At 44.3% G+C, this 9,903-nt stretch overlaps 1 long non-coding RNA gene across 1 annotated transcript in view; it reads left to right on the top strand.

The window, feature by feature from the left end:
* Positions 1-1,415: 1,415 nt before the first annotated feature.
* The window catches only part of LOC109279502, a 12,464-nt gene continuing 3,976 nt past the window's right edge, over positions 1,416-9,903 (top strand). The window contains exon 1 of the long non-coding RNA XR_002086207.1: positions 1,416-1,796. This is a non-coding gene — a long non-coding RNA (uncharacterized LOC109279502). The remainder of the gene's footprint in view (positions 1,797-9,903) is intronic.

Here is a 9,903-nt window from a genome sequence, read left to right as displayed (position 1 = left end):
ATGAAGAATGAAGAAAGCAGAAATCTTGTTGTGCCTCTCACTTGCAGAGAGGTGGCCAGCTGTGACGGCTTCCAGTTACCAAATGGCTTTCCAAGTCTATAAGTGTGTCTTTGCAAATTTACCAAGCCTGCTTCTGGGACGGGGCCAGGACAAGTGTCCAGGACAAGGCTAGGCTGACCATCCCTTCCCTTCCCCTCCCCTCCCCCCCCCTTCCTCTCCCCCCCCCCCCCTTTTCTTTTACCCCCCTTTTTCCCCCCCCCCCCCCCGCCGAGGTAAACCTCGAGCAGCTCCTGCGTCAGCACTCGGCCATTGCCAAGCAGAAAGGTCGGCGCTGGGAGGAGTGCCGCCTGGGTGCAGCCCAAGCCCAGTGGGTGCCACTTGAGCCTCCTTGGGACCTGGCCTGGAGTACTGGATCTAGGGTGATCATCTGAGGAGACAGGCTTTTGCGGGACTGCTTTCTCTTCCCAGTAAGGGCATGATTTCTCAATTTATCCCAATTAAAATAATGAATAAGGATGATTGATTTAACCAAAAATGTCAGGAGTAATCTTTTAACCATAGAAATCAGCTTTAGCAGCAACATTTTGTAAACATGGCTCAAAATGAGGCTTCAGTCACCACATCTGTGTATTGCTGTGGCCTGGATTGCACTTGGCCCTCCTCCAGGAACCCACTTGATATCCATGAGAGACTTCCAACAGGGGAGGAATCCAGGCTGTGCAGTGGCCACAGACACCACTCATTTGACAACAGGGATTTTTTTCTAGCCTGGTCAAATGAGGGGGATATATTTTATATTTACGATCAGCAATAGCTGGAGAAACATTCCCCTCTTCAGCTGTTATATGTGAGTCTGGGCCCTAAGGATTTCTTGCAAGAAGGTGGCATTCAGCACCACAAAGACTTTGATTTTTAGGTGGTGTGACTCTGTTGACCTAAATACCGCCCTATAAACCATAAATAATATGCTTAATAACATTACTATTTTTGTGGTATCATGTTCCCATAGCAAGGCTTCAAGGTCATGCTGGCTTTTTTTGTAGTCATCTGACAGGATGACTAAATTCTTTATCAAGTTCTGGTTTGTAGCTGAAAGAGTCTCGTGCTTCCTGATGATAGCTCTCACCAGGGGGTCCCCACCATGTTCCAAATAATCAGTAGAAGGGCACAAGGGAAATGGACCACAAAGTGGATATAGGTGCCACCTACCATCTATCATATATACCTTATTGTCCTTTCTTTGCATGGTAGGGGCCAAATCCTACTGATGTCAGATTTCTTCCTTCAGGATATGTTATTCTGACTGCTCACGGACCTCTGAGGAAGTGCCTACACCTTACAAAATCCATGAAGGACCAGGACCTCTGCATAACAGCCTAATCTTACTGCTGGGGAGTGTGTCTAGCAGTGGGAATCAATTCAAGATGACTAGTTAGGAGCACTCATATCTCAGCACTCAGCTTGCTCCCCTCTACTGCATCTGGAGGTCATCTCAACAATCATGAATTCCAAAAATAAAATTGGGAGTTCTTTGTGCTTGCCAGTTTTAAATGTGGGAGTTTCACATTTTCAGGTTCTTTCCCTGCAACTTTGAAGAGGCTTGAAACAGACTCCTTAGGAAGAAAACGCTCCGTGCCTCCTTCCCCACCCCTGCCTGAACAGTGGAGACCGCCGCTTGATCTGCTGAGTCCAAAGCATCAGCTAGTCTGAGGTGTGAGAAAATTATGTAAAGTACCTCTCCTGGTGGATGTCCAACAAAAGGAAATAGCCCTGTTTTACTCAGAGAATGTGGAAAGGTAAGAAAACAAGGTGGCTGAAGTGATTTCATTTCCAGGTTTTGTAAGGGAAATGTATTGGACTTCATACCTCTACTACTGAGGGCTCTAAGCTTGTAATCCCAGGGAATCTAATTTCTGGAAAACATGGTGATAAGGATGGAAAGGAGGGAAACTCTTCACCAAGTAAGGTGTTGCTCCATGAATAGAGAATTAATACAGCCAGAGTCTGTAGCGACCCAACGCGGAAATTAATCCAGTGTGAGACTTCACACCAATGAGTGAAATGGGGTTTTAAGAGAACCTGTTTGCTTTGGGTTTTGGTTTGGTTTTTGTGGGCATTTTTTGCTTTGGTGGTTTGTGTTTTTTTAAAAGTCTGCATGGGGACTTCTGTGTCCTTTAAACAGGCTATTCCTTCAAGCAGACTTGACCTCATAGTGAAAGCAAGCCAGTGACTTTTCATGGCTCAAGGTCTAAATGTTGGCAAGAGATAAACTATTTATAGGCTTAACACCTGACTAGGTGCTGAATAGCTCATGCTGATAAACCTTTTGGTGCAGAATTATCATTTCAGACTGAGACTGGGCTGAAAACCCAAAGACCTGGAATGTTTGAAAGGTAGGATTTAAGATGCATTTAAGAAAGTACATTTAATGCACTGCAAGGTATGTGTAACTCTGCAGGATTAGAGACTGGTAATGATAGACAGGTCCTTTACCTGTATGTAAACAACACATCAGTGAATTTACTTAAAAGAAAATCACCCAAGTGTTTAAATACATCATTAAAACACAAATGGGTTTATCTACACCAAATGAGCCTTCTGCAAGCTGGATCTATGTTTAACAGCCTCCACTGGGTGGTGGCCCCCTCATTCTAACACAAATATTCCCTTGACCCCAGTATATTTGTTATAAAAGCAGGAGAAAAAAGTATCAAAGCTTGTTGGACTGACTTGCTTGTTTGGAGAAGCTGACAGAGTATAGTTGACCTTAGACATGTGGGGGGGTCAGGGAGCAGGACTGTATTCATTTTATAGTGTAATAAATGTTTCAACATATCACAACCCTCTTGGTTGCCTTGCATGGGACTACAGGGGTCACAACCAATTTGCGGAAAAATGTTGAGCTATAAAACAGTCTGGAGCCTCTTCTACTGCAACTCTAATCCGCTAATAAATAAGTGGAGAAAAACAGACTGTGTCACTCACAGAAGGCTGGAAGCAGAAGTTCAGAGCTGTCTCCCATCCACACTGCTCCCATGCAAGCATGTGCTCTAGAGTCATTTTAGGGCAAGGTCCACAGTCGCCTGGAGGGAGAGAATCCAACCATCGTCAAAACTTAAGTCCTGGGGGCTGGGGATGTGCCTGTGTGGTCTGAGAAAAGTGCTAAGCAAGGCCAACAGGCTGCAATTTGTCCAGGCAGGTTTCTTCAGGTTGGCTCTACCTGAGTGTTGTATGGTTGTGGGGAGCCAGGAGCACAATAGAGCTAACAGCCAACGATGGAAATGGGAAGCAAGGGGGTCAGGAGGCTCAGCGCGCTTATAGCCACTTTCAGTCCAGTCTGTGCTTGCAGTGATAGTGTGGTGGAGCCACCCAAGCATCATTGCCCTCTTCCTCAAGCACAGCAGCCCTGCTGACTGCGGTACATGGTTGGAGTCTGCAGGTCTAAGAGCTCCCTGTGCAAGAGGCATGCTTTAGACCCTCCTTCAACAGTAGACAAACTCAGCAAGGCAGAAATGAAACACATACTTTGTGAATCCTTTCAGCAACTTCATGTCATCTTGGCCTAACCCAATTCCTGAGCAGACAACATTATCAATTAATTGCTGTGATGCTGCTAAGCTGCACTATGCCGTCCTGACTTACTTTCTTCCTAAGCACAGTTGTATTGGTCAGTTGAAGAAGATTTCTGTCCCTTGTGCTGGTATCAGCTGGAGAAGTGTGTGCTCCTAGTTCCCAGCCATAAGGCTATGCGTATTCCACAGTCAAACTGGGCTACAGCTATTATAGAAGGGATATGGCTCCCTTGTCCTCTACCTACAGCTTGACAGTGCTGACCGGACACACAGGCTCACCCCCAGGAAAGTGCATCTGACTCTCTCCCTGGTATTCCTGCCATCAGCTGCCAGCTACACCACCAGCACACCTCTCTGCACAGCTGATTGCTGGTGACTGCACTTACTGGACCACAGTTCATGAGCAAAGAGAGGCAACAGTTGCTGTTATTACAGTAAAAGAGCCAGCAGGTGCCTTAGAGTAACACTTACTGTCAGGCAATTTGTCACCGGTTTTCAGTAGGAAATATTCATATACTTGGTATTTAGCAACTTTCCTCTCTAGCTTTTGCTGCCCGCAAAGAAAATTAAGAAATACACAAGACTATTTTAGAAGAGTCAGTTCAAACAGTGAGAATGAAATATGTTGTTAAAGGGATCCTTTGGTGTCAAAGGAGCTTTTAATTGTGCTATGCCACACGAAGAGGATTTCCATGACGTCGGAGGAGTATATAAAAACAACTATCCTTTGAGGGGGAAATCTGGCAGTTCTGACAGTTCAGCCTCCCAATGGCCTCCTGAAATAATAGGAATGCTAATAATCATAATACGTAATAATAGCAAGTATTAACATCCTGTGGTACTAGACGTTAATGAGATCTACTCCCAAATACTGTGTGCAGTGTTCATGAAAGGCAGACTCGGACCAGACAGGTGCAGGCAGAGAGAGCTGAGCAGAGCAGGGGAACCAAGAGCCTGTCTGGGACAAGGGGAACTTGGCTGGATTAATGCTAGTGAGAAAGTATCCCACAGTGGAAATCAGTGCTTTCTATAAATAAAGCAAGAGCATAACACCAGCGAGAACCAAGAGCCAGTTAAGCTTAAGGACAAGAGTTGGCAGCAAAAGAAATAAAGGGCCATGAGACAATTAAAGAAAGTTTGTAATCAGAGGAGAGAGGTCTTGAACAATATATCACTGGGTGTAACGGGAGCTGGGGCTAGAGCCATGCTGGACACCATCCCTTTGCATACTGTCATTGCAAGCTACAGCCTCTTGAAAGCCCTCTAATGCTGGAGGTGCCTAAATTGCTCAGCACTCTCCCATAGGCATTGAGTCTCCTGGGAGCTGCAAGCTCTGTGTCCCCATGCAACCACCACTGCTCAGGCTGAGCAGCTTCATGTTTTTGCTCACACCTGAGCCCCATCAGAAGTGGCTGATCACCAGCTGATGTCCTGGGGGTTAAATCTGGAGGGATCCTCACTGTGGGGTTGCAGCAGGCTGTCAGGTCCAAGCCCCTAGCAATATTCAAGAGTCACTGTATTTTAAACATGACTAGAGGAGGGGGAGGCAGTGCTCCACTATCCACATTTTTACACAGCTTCTTTATTGACAGCCAGGCTAGATAACAGGGGCTAATCCCCTCTGACTGCAGAAGGAACCTGAGCTCCCAAATCTCAAGTCCCCTTTGGCTATAGATCAGGATTTGCATTGCCCAGCTCAGCAGTTCTTGCAGCCCCTTACTGTGTCTAGCCCAGATTTCCTTGCTCTTTTTTGATGGGTCTTGTTATATTCTGAATGAGGATTATACATAATATTTACTAACAACAGCAGGGGACAAGACTTAAAGATGCAATGGGTCCCTTTTAGTACATTGCTCCTATTACCAATACTGTACTATCATGCTAAATTGTTTTATTAAGTGAATAATTGGAACAACGGAGATGCATGAAGTTGGATGAGACCGTGTGCAGACAGAGGCAGCCCTGTGTTACACAGTCTGATATTGTGGCAGGGGGAGCTTAGCCCTTACCTGAGTCTCAATTTTTCAAGCTCTGCTACCAGTTTATTTTTCTATCCCTCTGTCATTTCATTCAACTCTATTTCTGTTTGGTACATTGGATTGCTCATTTCCTCTTCACACCATTAGCCTTAAAAAAACTTATCAAACTTAAGAGCTTGATTCCTGTTCTGGCACAAAAGAAATGAAATGGTGCATTCAACAGGTGGATGAGGCACCCCATTCAGGGCCTTGGTTAACTGCCGGATTATCTAGTGTCCTGGATAGACTTCTTAGCTTCCAGCAGATCAAGTCCCAAACCAGATCAATTCCAACACTGGGAATGGAGTATGGGGGAAGACGCTCATGTAATAATTGGCCCCAGTGTCATTGCTGAACCTAACCCAAAGGATTTTACAGCACAGGCAAAGACCTAGGCTTCAGTCTATGCAGGCTGCAGCACTGAATCACGGATGATGGTAAAATACGAAAGTCACTCCTGCCACTGCATGCGGGACGTGCACTTGTGAGAAAGGGAGAGAGACAGCGAGCACACTACTCTCCCTTGGAGAAAGACTATTGTTTGCAGCTCTTCCCTTTCCCCAATGGACTATGCCTGCTGCTTAAATTTCCTACTGCTTGCAACATGTGTGAATGTGCAAACACTCCCCATGAACAACCAGAAGAGGGTCATTGAGGGATGAGGCAGGACTAAACCCTGCTGCCAAGGCTCTCCCTCCTAGCACAGAGTGAGAAGGATGCTTACATCTTGCTGCGCTTGGCGGCCAGCTCTGCCCTCCGCTGGGACGCAGCTTCCATCCTTGCTTTAATTTCTTGCCTCTTGGCAACAAGCTCTGCTGTGACATGACTGACTTCAACGCCTCTCTTTAGAAGTACAGTCTTCTGGAGTGTGTTTGTGCTGCTTTCCAGCATCTTGCTGGGGGCCTACCAGCAGAACTGGCTTTGCAAGTCAGTAAAGGCACACAGCAAATCCCTTTGCGCTTGCATAAAGCCAAGTTCAACAATTCAACAATTAAGCTGATGAACAAAAATAAACATCCTGAGAGGTCAGTGCAGTCCACCCAAGCTCTGCCGTGCCCAAGGAGGTACTACCTCTCTCTCTCATGATTCAGGGGGGTGTAAGGTGATGAGACTGTGGAACATTGCTCAGTGCCTACAGTTATGTGGGACAAATCCGGGCAAAGGAGCTGGGCAGGTGCCCAGGCACATCCTGCTTTCTGCACAGAGGGAGGAAATACCTGAGGTAGGACTTGAAACTTGTCATGAACCAAACGGGAGTTGTCCGTAACTACAGATGCTATTGTTGAAGACTTGGAACTAAGATTTATTTCCTTAACACAGTACACAGAAAAACATTTCTTCTTTGGTTGCATTCCTGATTTGCTACCTTTTTCTCATAATGAACTGCTTTTGGGTTGCACTAGGTATAAAAAAATGCATAATTTTTTGATGTATGATTTTATTTGAGGGACGTCCCCATACAAAAATGTGGCTCAGCTCAAATTTGAACAGACACTTTGAATCTACTGTATGCTTGGCTTCCTGCACTTATGACACCTCCTCACCTCAGCTGTCGATACACCCTACTAAGGTAATTTTCCTGAAGAACAGAGTGCCACACACTCACTTCTCTAGGGGCCCAAATTTGGATCCAAATGACAACAGACAAATAGCTGGCAGCAGCTGGGGTAAACTTGGCTGACACACACACTGTGCACTGAGAGGGCAGCAGTTTATTTAAGAGTTAAGAGTTTGCTTTGATTTAAGGAGAGAATGCCATTCCCCGAGATTCTCTGACATACACATGAATAGGCAAAGAGATTTGTCCGACCTCACGGACGATGGGGACGTGAGTGACACCTTTGTCCTCCTCTTCCCTGGGAAAATAGACAACAGTCAATCAAATCAACCAAAGCATCACCCAAATCATGAATTTCTTACTTGGTGTTCACTTGTCTGTACATAGTGAAATGGTCTTTGGCTTCAGCAGGCATTTTGCCCTTAGAAAAGAGTTCATAGCTGACCTCTGTGTAAAGCTGTTAAAGAGGAGAGTCACCCAAGGACAAGCAGCAAGAGCTGAATGTTGTGCAGGACTGACAATCTTTCTGGCCTCATACCCACACTATGAGAGTAAGAAGAGCAAGACCCATCCCTCATCTCTCAGAGAGGGTTGGAGGTGACCATTTCTCCTCCCGCCCCCCAGGGACTGACCATATGTTAGTACTGATGATGCTGTCTATCACCTAGGCCATGAAGGGTATAATTGTAGGTCGCCTTGGTTATCTTCATTCCAGACTTGGACTCTCTCTGCTGGCAGGTAACACCACCAATGTGGGAGAAGGTGTTTGCATCAGCCAGGAAATTACTTAACTGACATGTTTTTTAAAAAACAGCATTACTTATTTGCCAGCAAATACTGGTCAGGCAACAACTTTCATCAGGTTTCTTTTGATATTTCTAGTTACTGATTTTCTGTTGAGACGCAATTGTTTAATTCTTTGGCCAAGTCATAAGCTCAATGATGCTGACGTAAATTGAAAGGGAATCGGTTGTATTCATTGGTGTTATAATCAGGTAAGTTAGAAGATCTGAGGGCAGGGTGCATCCCCTTGTCTCTAGTAGATTTGTCATCAGCATACTGAATGCAGTGATGGTTTGAAAAGTTCTTTAAAAATTTATGAATTGATGACAGGGGAAGTTTAATATTCTGATTTTTATAAAGCTTGATTGGTTTCAAAAGCAATTACACTACTTGGAAAATTTTATTTTATGGAGCAAGGACATTTCAGTAATTTTTATTATTTCAACATTTCTTTTAGGTTCAATATTAAGTTAAATGGAAATGTAACTGGAAATCTGATGTATTTTATTAGATTTTGCTTTTTAGAGAAAGACTACACTGCATGTTTACAAACAGATCAAGAATTTGCTTCTGGAATCAGACTGTGTATGAGAAATATCAGCTTGCAGTGATGAGATTTTTTTCCTAATATATTTCTTAACCCTGATAATAGTAATGATATGTGGTGTATTGTCGTGGCATACAATCACACAGCTCTGCTCGGTAGTGCATGATAGCAAAAATGAGAAAGGGTTGTGCTGAGACAAAGAAAAGAGTCTCTTTCATTGCTCTGGCATCAGCACTTTCAATGCCAAAGGGGTTTTGGTCTGAGTGTTTACAGAGATGACTGTATTTTGAAACATTCTGCTTATGAAATGAATGGGTGTTTTTATAAATATATATATCTATATGGGCAGGCCTCCTTATGAGGACAAAGTGGACTAAATACAGACTGAGGGAATATAAAACAGACCTGTCCAGCTTCTTGACAAGTTGGTGCAAAGATTGTACTTTAGTACTGCACTCAGGGGTCAGGCAGCAAATACATTGCATCATATTGCACAATGGAGAAAGGCATTCAGGAGGCAGGCGGGTTTTCCAACAGGAAGATTCAACCCAGAAATTACCAACATGACAGTCTTTATATCACATTTCTCTTTTAAGTTTAACATCAATGTTTAACTCCGAAGATTTGAAATTTTATAAATCTGTGAGCCCAGATCCTGATAGACAAGATTGACATATATTTATCAATATAATTCAGAGTGTGAAGGTCTCTTGAATGGATCCTTCTGTATGGATGGATGCTAAATAGCTCCTGAGGATTTTCTTCAGATGGAATGCTTGTCCTGACACCTCTGCAGAGATTAATTCAGTGGACGACTGCTGGAGTCTTGGAGAAAGTACCTGGTCTTATAGGTTTTACAAATGGGAAAATGAAATATGGTCCCAGCTACTAATTTTCCACTGGGCACAGAATAAGCCTGGCAGATATGGGATGAAAAATGAGACTTCTGTTCCAGGATTAGTCCCATTCAAAATGTCTTAAGTAATTGTATGCATTTGATTTGTTTATGGCTAGAAATTTTGGAAGTCTAGAGTCTTTTATTACTGGGGGTGGAGGTCTTTGAGGGCAAGCTGCAAGAGAATGGTCTTGAAATGTGCAAAACTAATGGGCATGTCTGGTATGTTGCTGATTCTTTTGAAGAGATACTCTATTGGAAGGAAATGCTGCCAACACATGTGGGAAGGACTGTGCCACTCAGATCTTTTGCACCATTTTGAGAAGACTGATGGGCAAGTTAGCTAGATAGAATCATAGAATCATAGAATAGTTTGGGTTGGAAGGGACTTTTAAAGATCATCTAGTCCAAACCCCCCCTGCAATGAGCAGGGATATCTTCAACTAGATCAGGTTGCTCAGAGCCCCGTCCAGCCTGACCTTGAATGTTTCCAGGGATGGGGCATCCACCACCTCTCTGGGCAACCTGTC

This window comes from Aptenodytes forsteri, unplaced genomic scaffold (assembly GCF_000699145.1).
Source record: "Aptenodytes forsteri isolate BGI_AS27 unplaced genomic scaffold, ASM69914v1 Scaffold193, whole genome shotgun sequence".
In the NCBI taxonomy this organism is placed as follows: Eukaryota; Metazoa; Chordata; class Aves; order Sphenisciformes; family Spheniscidae; genus Aptenodytes; species Aptenodytes forsteri.
This window is presented reverse-complemented; position numbering and strand designations above follow the sequence as displayed.